Source organism: Aulonocara sp. 'chitande type north' Nkhata Bay, linkage group LG8, assembly GCF_057382095.1.
Source record: "Aulonocara sp. 'chitande type north' Nkhata Bay isolate Kocher_YH1m ecotype deep benthic linkage group LG8, A_spYH_male_GT1.1, whole genome shotgun sequence".
Lineage (NCBI taxonomy): Eukaryota > Metazoa > Chordata > Actinopteri > Cichliformes > Cichlidae > Aulonocara > Aulonocara sp. 'chitande type north' Nkhata Bay.
The window spans coordinates 15,049,921-15,067,448 of NC_141351.1; the positions used below are offsets into that span (position 1 = coordinate 15,049,921).

A 17,528-nucleotide genomic window follows, 5' to 3' on the forward strand; every position below is an offset into this window, starting at 1 on the left:
GTGGGTTTTTTTTGGCACTGATTTCTTGTTGTTTGGACAAAGTCTTTGACAGGCACTTTTCTCTGGGGAGATTGAGCTTATCAGAAAAAGAAGTGCCGGGTCGGAAGAATGCTGTCTCGCTGAGCTGTGTGTGTGTACGTGTGAGCTGGTGTGTCTGTTCGAGTGCATCTATTCTAATTCAAACCATCGCTTGGCTTTTTAAAAATAAAGAAGTTCCACTCTCTAAAATAGTTATCTGGATAAACTGGCTGTGTTGGTCAATAACTTGAAAGACACCAACAAGTGTGTCAAGAGGTCAAACTCAACAAGAAGAGCAGAAAGATACACTACACATAATATATAATACAACAGAGTACAAAAACACACTTTCTTTGTATCTTTTCAAGCACACAAAGACACACACACTAACACAAACACAAGAAATTAACATGACAGAGGATTACATATTGGACCATTCACTCTTGAGCTTATTTTTCACATGCACACGCGTTACAACACTCCACCCCTTTCTCCAAGCAAATCTCCATAGCTTATGAGACCTAAGGAGGTCAACAAGCATCTAAAACTTCCTTGTATTTCCCCAGAAAAAAATGAGTGGGACTTGAAAGCAGCAGCAACTCGCTGACTCTCCTCTCTATAGTTCCTAAAGCCAATGCAGATCAATACGCAGCCATACATACCACAACTGGAACAACTCTTGTCAAAGGTTACTCCTTTTTCTCTGTGCTTCTCTCTTCATTTTAGCAGGGCGGAGGAGGATGAGGAGATGGAGGAAGAACAAATGAGAGGGAGAGAGAGAGGAGATGGCTACGGAGAAGTGAGAGAAGAGCAAGAAAGATAAACCTAAAATGATCCTTCTCTGTACTTGCGGAACTCTGTGGTAATGGGTTTTGACACATCGCCAGCAGGCCAAAGAGAGCGGGGGCTAGGGGTGAGTCGATAGTGGTGCTCGGCTGTGGCCAGAGGCTAGCAGCAGCGGCTAGGCCAAACCCCTGGTACTAGCATGGGCTGGGGGCCTGACCACTAATCATTATAAAGTCAATGAGTCCTCTAGCGCTTGCAGCTACGCTAGCCTTCCCAGGGAGCCACACCACCTAGTAGGGGCCCTATTGTGAACATAGCACAGACTACAGCAATATATGCCATTTAGGAATGCCGTGTTTTGATAAAAAGATAACGCTTGTACACGTTATTGAACTCACGCGTGTGATGGATTAGTGGAAAACACCTGAGCATCAACCCGGCACATCAGGAGAAGAGAAAGTAAGAGTGGGAAAAATGTGCTGTCACTTGGACGACTGACGAAACACAATCAACTTTTTGGGATTTTTTTCTCTGGATGATTGAGCATGCATCAAGACACCTGAGCATAAAATTTCCCAGAAATACAGAGCACCCACAAAAAACTCGACACACACTGAACCACACAGACACACAATAATTCATGATGTATGCCATGTCAGTCAGCAATAGTCTACAGCCTTTGATGTTGTGGCTCTATTATTAAGTGCTGTCCCTTCCGCTGCCCCTACACTGGACACAGCCTCTCCTGAGACGGCACACAAACCGCTCCCAATTCACACTGGGGCTGGGGCACCTCACCTGGACCCCATGCATTTTTTAATGGCTCAAACTGATCCTGACACACAGTCTCAGACTAGACTACTAAATAAGGCAGAGTTTCTCTAATTGGCAGAGACTTAATTTAAAGGAAAGTTAACATGAAGAGGCATTCATACTTCACAATGATATTGTCCATATCCAAATGTTTATAAAGTAAAGGAAAGATTGTGGTTGAAGATTGTGTGTGTGTGTGTGTGTGTGTGTGTGTGTGTGTGTGTGTGTGTGTGTGTGTGTGTGTGTGTGTGTGTGTGTGTGTGTGTGTTTCAGCACTTATATGTAAATATATTTGGGAAGAATTAAATATCATGATAAAAGTACTTAGAGCCTTTAAAGTTAATTTAGAAAAATTTATCAAGAAAAGTTTTTTTTTTCTTTGTTGTAGGACACAAATCTGTCGGTCCACTGATATTAAGGAGGTGCACAGAACTCCTTGGGATCCAACAAGGGTTTTTAAGTTAAATGCTCAGGTTAAGTTTCTGATGGATAAGACAACTGTAAATGGACCGTCTAGTTTCTGTTTGCTTCAGTGAGATTTTGGTAGTAGTTTAGTTGCTGGAGTAGGCGGCCAAGCCTCTGGGCACCGAGCAGAGCACTTCAATTGTTGCTTCCTGGTCTGAGAGAGTCTGAAGGGCTTAGAGAACGAATGATGCCAATAAAAGTTCCCTACAGTGATAGCAGAGACAAGTTGCTTCAATAAAATCACCATGTCTCTCAAAACTTAAAAGTCATTGCTGAGATTTAAAAGCTTTGTAAATAAAAACAAAACAAAAAAGAGAGGGAGAAGTATCATGAGCATGAAGAGCATAGTGCATCCTTTCTTTTAATGTTAGTAATGTAGAATAGTTACCATAAATGACAACAATGCAAAACTTGCATATAGAATATTAGTATAAACATATAGTATATAAAGTCATCATATTTGTATTCAGGTGATGCAAGTTTAATCACCACTTTTCATTAAATCATAATTAACACATTAGGTTTAAGTGTCATACATTACCACTGTGGTCATATTTGGCTCTTGAAAGTTGTGCAGGCCTGATTACACTAGTATATGCGCAAAAACAAAATTTAATCAATATCCTCACAGCTTCTTAGCCTCACTCTGATCAATATGCATGCAATCAAACTTTTTGCCAGCATTACTTCCACCACTATGCCCATCGATTGAGTCCATTGATCCTGGCGCTCAACCTCCTTTTAGAAGCAGAAGGTATGGATGTTTAGCACTAGAGACCCCATCTGGCCAGCTTTATGAACTTTGACCTTCGAGTTAATCCTCAAACAAAAGAGAATAACTTATTGGAACCTATACAGTCTGACCTAGAGTCATCCCAGTGCGACAGATTCAAGCAGGAGGGTGCCAAAGCAGACTAAAACTCAGACCGATACCCTCTTCTTGGCCCGGACTCCACTGCAATAACTGTAGCATCAACAAGTCTAAAGATGATGACACATAGACAGGGCTATCTGGAGATACAGAACTGTAACTCTGCTGCAAGTTTGTCAAGGTAGAGCCAAAAGAAGCACTGAATGAACATGACAGATTAGATCAAGTGATGATGAAGACAAAGCAGGGCAAGGGCAAAGAAAGAGAGACGGAGGGTCAGTGAGGGTGGGGCAGCCAGAACCAGGGTCTGGTGGGGGGATTGGCGTTCAGTGAAGCTCTTTACTGATGTGCCGCTAGGCTCTTTGAAGGGATTATTAACACATTTTGATTACTCTGGTCCAGTTGTCACAGAAAATATAACCTCCATCAGGACTATAAAATTGGAAGCCCTTTTCTTCTTTAGTCTCTCGCTTGTTGTTGCTCCTTTTACTCCCCCAGACCCTCCCGGTGCCCTGTTCGTGCCCGACTCAAAGCAATCTACTAATTACAGTCTCAGACATCTTAAAGAATAGGCTGTCACACCATTAGTTTGATAGGGAAAAGGAAGCCTCTTCATCACACACACACATATATCAGTGAACACAGACACATAAACATTGATGCATTGTAACAGGCCTTACATTTGACTGCACACTTTATGGCTGTTTCGCAAACATATTTGTGCTGCTGGTACAGAATCATCATTACAGCAAACCTTAATGTGAAGAGTGGAAGATAATTGATTGATGGCTGCCACTTTTTAGACAATACATAATAGTGGCCTTCCCAATACGGCCAAATCAATTTTAACCTTTGGAGATACATTTCGGTCTCTACAACTCTAAGAGTCCAAGGAGACCAGTGGCTCAATTACCTCAATGCCGCAGTGTGAAGGGCTAACTTTCAATTGATACTACTAAATCGGACACATCCACCACATCCAATTAATTGCCAGGTTTCCCATGCCACCGGTTATGATGCTGCGCCACATCCTGCTTCACCCATCAAGACCAGCGGGGTTCAATTAAGTGTTTGTGCTGATGACTTATGAGACCAAGCCAGCTTTAACCACCCCAAAGAAGGGAACACAAATTAACACTTCGGTATACGGCAGATTCAGGCATTTTTCCTTGTAAGGTCAACAGCTGTCATTTGCAAGCAAGTAAAGTGGTCATAATTAAAGGTTGAAAGTGTTTAACTATCGATGTATACTACTAGGAACTGGCCATATTAGTAATAGCTCAGAGTCTGCTATCATTAAGGTTGAAACCCTCATCTAGAGCAGGGATGTCAAACTCATTTTACATGGCGGGCGACATGCAGCCCCCTTTGATGTGAAGTGGGCCAGACTAGGGAAAATACACATGTAATAATCTTGTGTATTAAACATGTAACATTGCAAAAAAGGTTGATTGCTCAGATCGTTCTGTAATTATAAAATTGGAATATAATGTTTTTAATTCAAAGAAAATCTTCTTGTACTTTAATGTAGTATGGATGCCAATGGGTGGTGGTGGTGGGGGATCTTTATAGAAAAAAAAAAATCTATAAATCTTATGGAAATACAGTTTAAAATCTATGCATTCAGTCACATTTTCTATAGCTGTCCAGTGGGCCACATTGGAGTCTTTGTTGGGTCGATACTGGCCCCTGGGCCTTAAGTTTGACAACCCTGTTCTAAAGTTCTAAAGTGTCACAGGGGCGAGGGGTATTCCAACAAATATTGAGCAGGTAGCCCATCTCAGAGCTACTACTCCTTTTGTTACTATATGCTACATTAATCCAATATCGTAACAGTTCTGCTATTACAAATAATCTAAAATTTATAAGAGTTATGATCAATTACAAGCACATTTAGTTCTGTTTACTTCATGCACATGACATGAATTTAAGACTTTTTGTACAAAGTGGTGAGATGACAGCTGAGTTAAGTTTATTAAGGGTGTGTCATTTCTTCACAATGAGTGATGAAGATGCCCATATTTAAGTAAGTAATGGCTTATGATATGACTTTTTGGATGTTTGTCAACACAGCTATAACAGAAAATTAAACATTTTGGGTTGTGACTCAGTATAGCCTCATAATGTGTATCTATCAATGCCATACAATGGTTTTCTTGTCATAAGGTAATATACTGAATTAAATTACAGTAAGCAAACTAAAAAAAAATATATATATATAAATCTGATGACTCAACCCTAAAACTTTTCATAGCTCAAAACTATATTTCTACCCAGAGTTAAATGTTAGTATTATGCAATCAGTAGCAGCTTGTTCCCAAGATTCTGTGAAATGCATTCACAGTGTGGAGAAAAATCCCCGATTTAATGCCAGACTGACCAGAGGAACGCAATTCCTATTGAGTTTGAGTTGATTTTACCTTAAAAAAAATAAAGCAGCCGACTTGATGTCTTGTTAGTGTTTGTGCTTTTGACTTCTGAGATGCACACGCCTACCCAGCTTCACACCCTGTCACTTCAAGCACAAATGAAAACGATGCTAACAGACAAGCAAACACATTTCCTCCCTGAATAAAGCCTCTTTTCCAGGAACCGAGTTGAGAGATTTGTATGAAAGGAGAAAAAAAAACATTAGCAAAAAAAAAAAGGAGGAAAAAATGGGAAACAAACTTTCAATGTCTGGAAAAGAAAGGAGCGCATCAAGCAAACAGAAAAGGGGATTTTACTGCAAACCTTAGCATCACTTACTGCGATAAGCACAGCTAATACATGAGAGAGAATCCTTCTCTTTGTAGACTATTAACTACATGTTAATGTTTGTGAAATGTATATTCATAAACAGACTGAGGATTGAGCAAATGGGCCATTTTCAAACATGCACATGATCTATGGAAAGTGCCAACACAGTTGAGATCAAAGAGTACAGAGTGGGAGAGGTAAAAGTAGGCCAGGCCATGGCCTGGGAGAGAAGTGGAGAGGACACAGAGGGTAGTGAAAGAAAGAGAGAAACAAGCCTGTGTGGATGGAGGGAGAGAGATAGAAAGAGAGGTTGGTCCCAGCCTGGGAGGAGCTCAGGTGTGAGATGTGAGGAGGTACCTTCTGTTCATGGCTCTGAGGCCCCCGTGCGGACAGAAGAGGGGCCCAGACGGACACGGGCCCCTCTTGTTTGGCCCAAATAAATCCAGGTGGCTCAAGACGCATGCCCTTGTCACTCAACACAACTTCAACCCACACAAATATACAGACACAGACACACAATCACACCAATGTGATGAAATGCACACAGTTTAAGACACTTGTGTACTCTGCGTTCACTGAAATTTGAACACTTTTAAAAGGCGAGCACGGCTGACCGCGTAACAACATCAGGTAGACGATTAAAAGGTCTTCAGGGAATTTCAGATGAAGCATATGAAACAAATTCAATTTTATTCATCAAATGTCATAAGTGTACTATTTAAATTATTATTTCATAATATATAAACTAGTTTAATGTACTTCTTTTGTTTAGTACATTTCACTTTTAAGTTAGTTTTACTTAAGCAAAAGTGGATATTCATTTCTTTTTTTATAAAACAGATGCAACATCCAAGCGTAAGGTGTTGCAGAGGCAGGAGAAACATCAAAGACAAGAACAAACAATAGATACACTGTACTTGAATCTCATCAGCGGGGGGAAAAAAACCCAACAAAAGTGTCCACACTCACACTACAGCACGGCCCACGAAAGGTCCAATGTAAACTTTAAAACATATTGAAACAATACACAATTCGCTTGTAAAATGACCACCTTCTAAACAGCTTTATATCAGAGGGATCTTTGATTTCTTTTCTGCTGTTGATATTTATGATCACTGTAAAACAAGCAGGACTGGACAGATGGACTGCAATACGGAGTAGAGACCTGAGTACAGTGTGGCCACACGTGTTCTTCCTGATGAGTTTACAGATAGGATGCACCATATCTGACATCTAGAGCAGCAAAGGAGGCATACAAAACATGCAACATGATAAAAGATAATAACTTTTTTAAAACTGTAAGAGAAGTGACCTGCATTCCTCCAAAGATCATCTTGACAGATCCATCAAAAATCTCAACTTCCTGGCAAGAAAGATGCTCAGACTACTCAAATCAATTACATCAAAGATGGAGCTCACATATCGAGACTTGTTAAGTTAACTGTAGTCACATTGCAAAGGTAGGGTGCCGGAGCCATTGCTGTCACTTGATGACGGTTGCGTCTAAATTGGGAGTGAAAGTCTCCCCAGGAGAGATGGGTGAACCTGTCACGGAAGACTGAGGGAACAGAAATGTTCAAAAAAAAAGTCTCAGACACACACACACACACACACACACACACACACTAAAAGACAATATCTCCATATGCTTAAGAGCTTAATCATCATCACCATCATCTGTTCAGTCCTTTAAGTGTGTGCGTGTGCACGAGCACGTGTGTGGTTTACATGAAAGAAGGACATCTGGAAAACAATTATTCCAAGACACCCTCACTCACACACACACATACACTCACACTCACACACACACACACACACACACACACACACTTATTTTCCCTTTGCTCTATATTTGCATGAATTCCATACATCTGGCCTTTAAGAGGCAATAACAATTACTCATTGAGCCGGTTGTTAAAACCCAAATGCAACCGTCCACTAGTCTAAACAGCTCATTAAAATAGCACAATACCTCACTTCAAGCACACAGGAAAATTGGCAAGCAACTCTATCACTGCAATATCATATGGTTCTGAATGTCCATTCTGGATAATATAATGAATTCAGAGTAGCTTTGTGGAGAAAGTGAATGTACTGTATATTTCTTTTTGATTTTCTGGCAGTGTTTTCACTGCACTGCCTTCTTTGTCTGCTCTCTCTGCCCATACCGTCTAAAATTTAGGCAAAATTTTTTTCCAGGTTTTCTTGATTTAGTGAATTTTATAGTTGCTCGATGCATGTTTATTTATCTCACAAGACATTTGCCTTAATAATGAGCTAAGAGTTATTTTTAAAAAATGGCCTAAAGCATGAAAGATGTGACCATAAAAACCTACAAAAGAAATGTAAAACTAAAATAAAAAAAATACGATTGATAAAAACTTAAGTTTCTCCGTTTTGAGATGAACCTTGGTCTATTTTCTATAATAGCTGAAAGCTAATGGGGAATCATAGCAACAAAATGACAAGAAAATTAATAAAAAAAATGTCTGGAGAAAGTACAGCCAAAAATTCAAATACAAAAATACCAGTAAGCACTTCCCTCCTGTCAGATAGTATTCACCAAACATTTTTAAAAAGTCTACATCGATGTGTCAAGTCTGTTCTGTGTAGTCATAACCACGCACATAATCACATCAAACCTAAGATGGGCCTGACCAAGGAAGGTGTCCCTTAGGCCATCTTAGCCAGTCCTTCACAACTGCGCTTTAAAAGATGGGCGACAGTACAGTACGCTGCAGTTGGCCTTGATTGATGATTGAACAACCCAAGATCATAGATGTGCTCAGGGAGGACTTGCCGGTGCAGAGCTGTGCATGCATAAGCCCTTCAGGACTACCACTACATACATCATGTGGTGAGACTGACTGATGTGAACATGGGGAATATGTAGACCACTTAAGCGAAGCTTTCTACGTGGCAGTCAACAGTCAAAGTTGACTAAAAATTATTACAGGGTGGCTTTGTTGTTATAAATCAGATTTTATCTGAGAGTGAAACAACTGAGGTGCAAAGACACACACACACGCAGACTCACACGCACACACAAAAGCGCACATATTAACTTGTGCTGATATCCTTGACAGGCGAAACTACAAAAGCATAAGCCAGTGGTAAATAAATAAGTTCATGCTGTCTGCATACATTTTCTTTTTAGGAACTCTTGGGCTCACGTAGAACCGTCCAAAGGATTATGTGCGTGCATTCGTGCATACACAGAGGCCCCCTTTCAGCACCTTCTTAGACTGAAAACAAGCAGTGCCTGCCTCCTAAAGCAGCTCAAGGGCGCGGCCTATCTACCAAATGATAGAATGCATGAGTGGAAATGTGCTTCGATTCAACCAGCCGGCCAGCGTTCACTCAGTACCTTGGTTCATTTATATGAGAGTCAAACTGTTTGTACTGTCAAGGTTAGGTTATTTAGCAGGGGAACAGGAAAAGAATAGAGACAAGTTTCAGGCAATTTAAAGTTCTGTCGACTCCTCCACCAACTGTGGTCCATAAGAAGTGAGCAGATCTGAAATGAGACCAATTAACTTCAATCCAGCTGAAGATCCTGGACAACTGTGTGAGACCTGCACATTTTATTCCCCTGAAATGCCTTCATTTAAAAAAAAAAAAAATCCTCACCAGTAAACACAGCAGCTAATTTTCCCTGATGTGAGATCAGATTTTTTATTTTTTTAAATTTGGTCAATTTTGGTGGAAATGTCATCTCGCATATAAATTAAAAGGACAAGGTCACCATGTTGTATGTGGCTCGCTTTGCTCAAAACTGTGATGCTGAGTCTGACGTCCCTCAGCAAAATGCACATGCACGCACACACAAACACACTTTATCTGCACACACTGCACTCCTAAGGTTACCCCCCAGGACAAAAGCTTTACCAACCCACTGACTGGCAGATGGGGCAACCAGCTGACATCTCAGCCCGGCTCCGTTTCATGTTCCCTGGGTGTCTTAAACGGCCGGGCACCCTGTCTGATGGGCACAGGACAGCCAAGGAGGAAGCTCCTTTGACAGAGGAGGGGAGGTGTGATTCTTGTGGCAACCATTGAGCGAAAAAGGAACAAGGACAGACGGCGATGGCTAATATGCGCCACTCTGTTTGTACAGTATAATTGTGTGCCTTGCAGGGTGGGGACTGGATGTGTGGGGGGGGCGCCAGGAATGTTTATAGTAGATGCACATTAATAACAAGCTAATGACGGCATTTAGGTCCATATGGTTTTCTAACAAAAGATCAAAATGTTTCCTTAAGGCTAGAGCCACCACTTTACTGTCTCAAAGATCAAAATCAGTCATACTTTTTTAAGAAAGACCAAGTAATTTAAATCTAATAGCATGGGTATTGCTTATTCTATTGCACATTGTATCTATTCTAGACATGACACCACAGGGTCTTCATGTGGGCTACATAAAAAAAAACATCTGTGTGACTATATGAGAAGTGACACAGTGCAGTCATCACTGACTAACAACAAAGCACCAGCTACACCATTTAAAGCTAAAAGAAGTCAGTGTTGTCCGGATGTTTCTTTAGACTTCCTCACATGGAAAAGGTTCTTTAAAAAAAAAAAAACTTCTAAAATTCTAATAAACATTACACAGTAACAGTCATTTTATGACCCTATAATATATGGACACTTGCTATATTAAAATATTATGACTGTTGTTATTGGTGTCATCACTGAGAGTAACAGTGTTAAACTTTTATCTATCAATTCTGTATCTGTGTGAAAGTAATATGAAAAGGACAGCAGTAATTAATATGACTATTAATAATTTATTTATTCTTAAGTCTATATATCAAACTGTGGTGTGAGACTGTTTTCAAGGGGGAAAAATAAATACACTTATATAAATGAATTGACAAAAGTCTTCCCAAAATTTGTATTAAATTTGGCAGTATTGTAAAAACAAACAAAAACATTTATAGAAAAAAAAAAAAGTGGGTAGTAAAGGTAAAAGTGATGGAATAAGGTAGAAGAAGATACCATAATATGTTTAAATTAAACGTATTCTACATTTAATACAATTATGCAAGGCTTATTTATATGTATTAATTAATTTAATGTATAAGTGTTTTTTAATTAGAAAATTTAGACAAAGGCCTAAAAATAATATCAATTATGCAGCAAATAAATGATAGCAAAATACTTACATTATTATACTCTACATTATCGTCTGCTTACTTTTTCAATTTCATGTCTGAAACCTAAACTACAATCTTGTATCATTATTTATTATTCTTCCTGCTCTGAAAATGTTTTTACTGGCTGGCAGTCATGCATGGCTTACACATATACATGTCAGGCTTTAAAGCTGCTAATAGGATTTTTAACCATTTGTATGTTGTCATGTGAATTCAAATGATTAAAAGGTTTAATCAATTATTAAGAAGTAATGTCTTAAATGCTGTGCGATTGTTTTAAGACCCAAACAGAATATTGCAAGGGACCCATCACAGGTGCATGGCTCAATTCGTCAGATTTTATTGTATAACTATGTGCAAAGCATAAGGGAAATGTTATGGTAATGGCACCATCTTCCCCTTAATTTTCACCCTTAAAACACTGCTGAATCTGCATCAAAAAATTGCCCATTTATGTCTGCCAGCTTGACAGAAGACTCACTGTGAAGAAACACTGCTTTGTAGTATAATGCCTCTTGCCTTTCTTTTTTAAATATTTTATATATATATATATATATATATATATATATATATATATATATATATATATATATATATATATATATATATATATATATAAATAAAAGGAATGGTTGTCACTTTAGTGCACTGTCAATGAGAACATGTGTAAGGGAGGTTTACTGGTCAAAGAGAAGCAAGAGGATTTAAAAAAAAAAAAAAAAACAAAAACCAAAAAACCTGGTAAACAAGTAAAAAACATTCAAATATTTTATGGATCTTTGTAATCTCCTTTCCATTATTTCCATTTCTTGCTTCTATACAGCAACCTATCCACTCACTCTGATAAATGTCTAATCTCTTTTCTTTTTTACCCCGTTTTCGGGTTTTAAATGTCATCAATCATCTTGTCATTCACTGCGTCATTCTCATCACTCAATTAATTTTTCTGTTAAAAGGTCCTCAGTTGACAAAATAGCACAATTCCCTCTCATTCCCACTCCTTTACTTTATTTCAGGTTTTTTTTCTCCTTTTCTGTTTTTAATATTTCAGCACCTCAGATGTAGCGGCTCTTTAAAGCACCCATGGGGGCTCCGAGTCCGCGCTTTTGTCTCCCATTTCCTTCTGAAACAGTTTTTCTTTAACCCTATGCGGCTCTTCACAGTTGTTGTCTTAGCTCTCTCCTCTCCGTCGCTCTTTCTGCTTTCTTTTTCTCCATCTCACCCCCACCACCCTCCCTCAGTTTTCTCTGTGTCAGCCAGAGGTCAATGCTACACTTTTTTCTTCTGCATGCGAGAAGGCAGGGGGTATCTTTTTAGTTATTATAACCTAAAAATAGAAAAAAAAAATGATTTAAGGTTGGGACGATGGTCTCTTTTAAGATATAGTGTCTTACCACAATCTAGCATTTGGAGGGTGTTTTGTATCTTGAGATAAGGATAAGATTATATCAATAAATGATTTGGATGGGGTTTGATCAGGAATCTAGACCAATTTACAAAGTGTCCCAAAATGACTTAATTTTCATCGTCTCAAGGACATTGTTCTTTAATGAAATTGTGTTTTCTGATTAAATAGACTAGTAAAACGCACACAAAAAAAATGCTATTTGCCGTAGTTGGGGACATTGGGGACTCATGGTTTGCTATTGAGGAATGCTAATCAAGCAGTTGGGCTGCCTGTGTTCAGTTGCAATCACTGTGGTGGTTTAATCTTTAGTTAATAAAAGATTTCAGTCAATGTTGCTTGGTCAATCTCATCTCATATCCATCATAAAGTCGCTAAATGTGTATAACGCTAGTGATTAAGTTTTAGGGCCTAGCTTAAATGCTTAAAACCAACATTTCTCTTAAAAATGTTGTCTGTCGCTCTATTTTTTTATTTTTTTATTTTTTACACTTAGCAGGAAAGCTCCAATGAGCTCTCTAGTCAGATCATTACTTCCAAGAGTCTCATTATGTTGAGAGCCTTGTTGAAGCTAATAACTGACTAAAGGTCTAATTATTAGATTTTCTCATAATTTTATTAATGCTAGCTCACACTCTGTGGAGACCTAATGGAGGAACACAAGGAGGCGAGGAGCAGCTGTAGTAGCTGGTGGACGGTAAGCTTAACGGAACAATCTTTGTTCGTTCAAGAATTCTTGATCTATTTTTGGAGAAGGTTCATTTAACTTTGCAAAAACATGTCACTTATTTCCATTTTTGTAGTCCCACAAAAGCTCGAACAAATTTTTGGATGTTTGCAGTAACACCTGTCGATACACAGGGAAACAGAGACTTGCCCACGCACGTTCAGGAAAACAGGCGCGCGCACACAAACACATACTTGAGTCTGTTGGTTCAGCTCTTCCATTGAGGGTCCGTATGCTAGCTGGCCATTGTGAACGTAAGGCCTTTTGTCTGGGCAGCCTGAAACTGGTGATTGCACCTTAGCTACCGCAGTTCAAGCGTAAACAGTGTTTTCATGCCCTACGATATATATACACTGTTGCCAGTGGACCCCTAAATCCCTGGAACAGCTGAGTCCTAGGGTGTCAAAGATAATGGCGATTTATTGCAGTGCTAGGCTTTCTCATTGCCCCTCCCGCCCCCCATTTCCAATCGTCCCTCCACCCCTCCTCCTCCCTCAAACAGATTAAAATTAAGCCGTAAACATGTGAGGATGGAATTAACACATTTAGTGAGTCTCCTCTTCCCACATCCCATTTTCGCTCCAGAGCGGCTGATCCCCGCTGCCAAACGTGGGTGCAATTTTAATGACTCGCGACGTTTTTGAAGTCCACATAAAAAAGCGTCGCTCGCCGTTTGTGGCGGCGCTAGATATGACTGGGCCACGGCCGGCCATGATTGGGGGGGGACACACGCCGCCGATTCGGACTCCAGGCTCTTCGATAGGATCGGTGTCATTTTCCTCTCCACGATAAGACGCCTTGCTGACAAGGTCCGATTAGGAGAGAAAAAATCATTATTGCTATGCCTTTCATCCACCGGGGGTTTACCGATAAACAGCTCACCCACGGCTAGATTTTCTGAGAGCAAGATGTTATGCGTTGAAGCATATATATTTAGGAAATATGGTTTCAAGTTAAAATTTTGGCAGTGTTTTTTTTAATGACTGTTTTCTTTTTAAATAGCTATAGAAAAACGTTTTCCGCTTTAAAGCACATTTCTTTAAAAAGACCTCCTTTCTCTTTAGCTGAAAATTCAAGCTGTGAAATATTTAAGTCCTGGCTCTCGGCTTTATTAATCAAACAATTATCAAATAACGTCATATTCTTTTTGAACACAATACAACATGCCGATTGTATCGGCCTACAAAAAAAGTGATCTACTATGCTATACCTCAAGGAAATCCACTTTAGCAAAGTGTCCTTTTAAAAAGAGAAATGAAAAAGAGATGCTTAAAATATTAAAACTACATTGCAGAACAGAGAGAATAAACTAAAATAAGAAGTAAGAAAAGATTCAGCAACATGCTAATAAGAAAAAGATTTACATTGCATTTAATGTGTGTATATACTATGCTTTTTAAAAAAAATATATATAAAAATCATTAAAGTACTTACTAATACAAAAAAAATCAAGTATAAAATTGGGTTGCATTTGCAAAACAAACAAACCAAATTTTCAAACTAATCTCTTTAAATGTATTAAAATTGTAAAATTGTAGAATAATTGTCAATTTCCAAAAATACTAATTCCACTTAAATACTGATTAATTACCTATTTATTTGTAGGATTTTTATTTGTGTAAATCAGTAAAAATGTAATAAAATATTCTACATTAACAGCATGTTTTGAATGTTAAAGAATTGAATAAAATGTATTGAGGGAGAACAACAGCCTCTGTTTAATATAAAAGTTGGTGTTCATAAACGTAACCGGCTAAGTCATTTGTTAAGTGTTTGCTTATGGATTTGAGGCGACGCTTTGGTGGCCCAGCACCAAAAGAATCATCGAGTCTGATCTTTACAGGGAACAGGGAGAAATAAAGCGAGCGGGAGAGACACAGAGAAAGAGACAAAGATGGAGAGGGAGAGATAGAGATAGAGAGTCGGGACAAATGTGTGTTGTGTTACTGGGCCACTCCAGCACCCATGGACTCTCAGCAAGACTCAAAGCCACACTCTGCTTCAAACGAGAGCCATGAAGATTTTTTTTTTAATGTTTACAAAAACATATTTATTTATTTCTCGTCACTCCGTCATTTATCTATTTATTTCTCGCTGTCCCAGCACCCCTTGCTCTGCCACTGGAATCCTGTTCGATGACGCCGACGTGCTCACCCTCCCCTCTTTTGCCCCCCCCACCCCTCTTTTAATACCACTGCAGTTGAAAATCAAACTGCTCTAAAACAAATTGATGTACTCTTTAATATAGTCGTCACATCATCACAGGGTCCTCACACGTCTGCCTTGGTGACAACTGCAGGGCTGCTTAGCTTAGCCCAGCGATGGCTGCCACTTTGTTGGTCGCTTCAATGATTTATCACAAAAAAGAGAGGGAGAGTGTGAGAGTGGGAAGCGAGACAAAAAGGGAGAGAAAGAAAGAAAAATCCCCTGGATCATGATTGAGTCACTGGCACCTTTGATTGACAAGGTCTAATCAGCTTATCTCCATCCTAATAAAGTTGATAGCCTGCAGTGCTGCTCTCTACCTGGCATGGCGTGAACTTTGGGCTAGGCTGGGGCCCCTGGGGGCCGTACCCCAACCCTCTCTGCTTATCTAAACGGGGCTGAAATCAATCCCTAATGAGCTGTTTTCATTTGCAGGATTGATTACAGGCTCCTAACACCAAGAACACTCACCTAAGAAGAAGTGTCTCAGCCTCTTGCTGGCCACCTTTAAAATGCAGAGCAGCAATGCTTTTGTCTGTGCTCGTCTTTGTTTCAGCGGCTCATTTTGTTGGCATTGCTAAAGTATTTGTGAAAAGCATAAGGGGGGATGAATTTTCAAAGTAAGTTTCCTTAATATTTAATGCATGATTTACTGAACTGGACACTTTAAATACTGCCTCTGGTTTGTTTTTACAGTAAACTTGTATTTATTATAAAATTACCTTTAGAATTACGCTAGATCGCTCGCCTTAGCGGTCCTTTGCAACACACAAACATGCTAACAAAATGAATTCTGCTATGACAAGGCTACATTTCAACCTTAAACTATTTACATCCTCACAAAAGTGCAATAAAGCGCCATCAAATAATTTTAATTGCTGAGATAACACTAATTAATATTTCAGTTTTTAAATTAAGAGTTAAAATTTTACTATGTAAAGCAGAATGTATTTTTAAATATACATATATATATGTTTTATAGAGTCATATCTTTTCAGAAACTGCTAATCAGTCTCTAACCTTTAATGAATAGAAAGGTAAGGCAACAAATCATTGCAACATGGATATGTTGCACAACATGCTATTTTCATTCTTAAACAAGCATCATGAATCATTCAAAATATCTTCAGCTTTGGCGGGAAGGACTAAAATCCAGCATGTCTTTGATTTAACAACATCTCCAAAATTTGACAAGCCTCCACGTTTGGGCATTTCAAATGCCCCTGACTCAAATGTCTTTAAATTGGCTAACTGCATGCCCTCCCTTTTTATTTACTGCCCTCTTTAACTGGGCTAGCCTCCATGTCTGCATGTCTCTATGCCTGGGCTTTCAAGTCAGTGCTCTTCACTAATGAAGTTCTATACTTTATTTATGAGACAAACAGAGAACCCTGTTTCTTGAGGGTGCGTGTGGTAAATAGCTCTGCATGCCCAAAGAGTCTCCTCTATATCCCTCTGAGGGCTCTCACTGCTTTTGGCAAGCCTTTGTTTCACAAAATACACTAGAGACACTGAGAATAGAAGAAGAAAAAACTAAAATATCTATGATAAAATGATACTGTGTCAAGATTCATCTTTTCTTAGAACTAAGAGTCTTCTTTTTTCTCCTTAAATGTGACCTAGAAGCATCCTGTTTTTTTTGTTCCTGGTCATTAAGAGAGATATTGTCGGCGGTGAAGAGAAAAGGGGGCAAAGAGTTTCTACGCCATTTCTTTGTTCAGGATCTATCTCTTTGAAATATAATGTCTTTTAGTTCCACTTCCCCCATTGGTCAATTGTAGTTCTTAAGGGCTACTGTGTCATTGTGGATGGAGAATGCAACTTTGAATTACTGCAAAATAACGATGCTAAACTGCTCTTGGTAAAAAACTAGGGCTTAGATGTCTAAGAAGAGTTGAGATGTGTGGCAAGAGTAGCATTTACAGTATGACTAGAGAATGTCTGATTGGAGAAACACTTAATGCTCTAATTATTCTTGTTAAATATCCATGGATGCCGCACCTGCATTTGAAAACACAAAGCTTATTCCACAACAACTGCCAATGGCATTTCATAACGCTCATGAATAAAGCCTAGTACTTGCAGGACTTGGATATTTATTTTGTTTTGTACTTGATGATGTGAAAAAAGAACAAACAACAATAAACGAAATCTTTGGTGGGCTGTAAAAGTAACCAAGTTCAACACAAATCCAGTTTCCTTAGTGTACTGTGTGACTCACTAATCTGGCAGGAGTATGGACTAAATAGTGCAAGATAATATGAAGATGTCTGGGAAGCGTTGTAATGCATCACAGTAGGACAACAAGAGAAAATATATCATTTGAAACGGGCGAACAATCCA

General features: G+C 39.0%; 1 protein-coding gene across 3 annotated transcripts in view; it reads right to left on the reverse strand.

Moving 5' to 3' along the window:
* The window catches only part of vti1a (vesicle transport through interaction with t-SNAREs 1A), a 114,324-nt gene that overhangs the window by 58,696 nt on the left and 38,100 nt on the right, over positions 1 to 17,528 (reverse strand). The gene's annotated exons all lie outside the window — the stretch shown is intronic.